Below are 1,173 nucleotides of genomic sequence, written 5' to 3' on the forward strand. Positions count from 1 at the left end.
TGTCTATGACCGGGTACCCATTCTCACCTGGGTGAAGTAAGGAAAATTTGTGTAAAGTGCCTTTCTCAAGGACACAACGTCGGGCCCGAGGCTCGAATCCGCGGACCTGCAACCTCACGATTACGAGTCCGGTAGTGATTAACTACTAAGCCACCGATGCCACAAACTACCCTAAAGTTCTTTCAGAAAAAAACAAAAAAAACTGCACGGACTTCAAGTCCACCGCTAGCCATGCAAACCAGGCTACCAGTCACTCGACAGCAAAGACCACACTTAACCCACCTCTCCTAATTTATTTCGAGGGCCGCCAAGTAAACTATGGTAAGTCATGTTTTTCAAACTTTACAGGAGAGACAAAAAACAGATTTTCTTGAAACGTTTAGGGTGGATAAATTTCATTTCCATAAGGGAGTCTACAGTATAAATTAGGCTCCCTTATGAAAATGAAGTTTCTCCACCCAAAACGCTTTTAAAAATCTGTTTTTTGTCTCTCCTGTTAAATTTGAAAAACATGACTTACCATAGTTTACATGGCGGCCCTCGGTTTGTCGAAACAATCACAGAGTTTTCATCACACGCTAAAATTTTTTCCTCACATTATATCCAAATCTTTGGCAGCAATAGAAAAAAACAAACAAAACATTATCCTTTCCAACACAACATGGTCTAGAGTAGGCAGACCTCAGGCATTTCAGACACAGCCGGCTGGTTTGTTGTTCGTAAGTGTTTTACGGCACTTGCAACACAATAAGGTCGTATAAGTGCTGAAGACAAGAGGGGGTCACAAGAGAGAAACAAACACGCAAAAAGAAGGAGGGGAGATTAAGACGATAAGATGTTTGATAGGAAAAAAGAAGCAAACCACACCAGAGCACCCGCCAACCGCCCATCAAAAAAAGGAGGGGAGATTAAGACGATAAGATGTTTGATAGGAAAGAAGAAGCAAACCACACCAGAGCACCCACCCAGGGTGAAAAAGGCAAATGATTGACACTACAACACGGGATTGTTTTCTTCGTTTTAGTAAGAGTTTTACGGTACCAGCAATACAACTAGGTCATTAAAGTGCTAAAGATTAGATTTTTGTTTTAGTAGAGGTTTAATGGGGCTCGCAACTGCATAAGGTCATATGAGCGCCAAGGGGTGGATGTCAATAGAGAAGTCTTTACAGGG

The sequence above is a fragment of the Aplysia californica genome, unplaced genomic scaffold (assembly GCF_000002075.1).
Source record: "Aplysia californica isolate F4 #8 unplaced genomic scaffold, AplCal3.0 scaffold01144, whole genome shotgun sequence".
NCBI lineage: Eukaryota > Metazoa > Mollusca > Gastropoda > Aplysiida > Aplysiidae > Aplysia > Aplysia californica.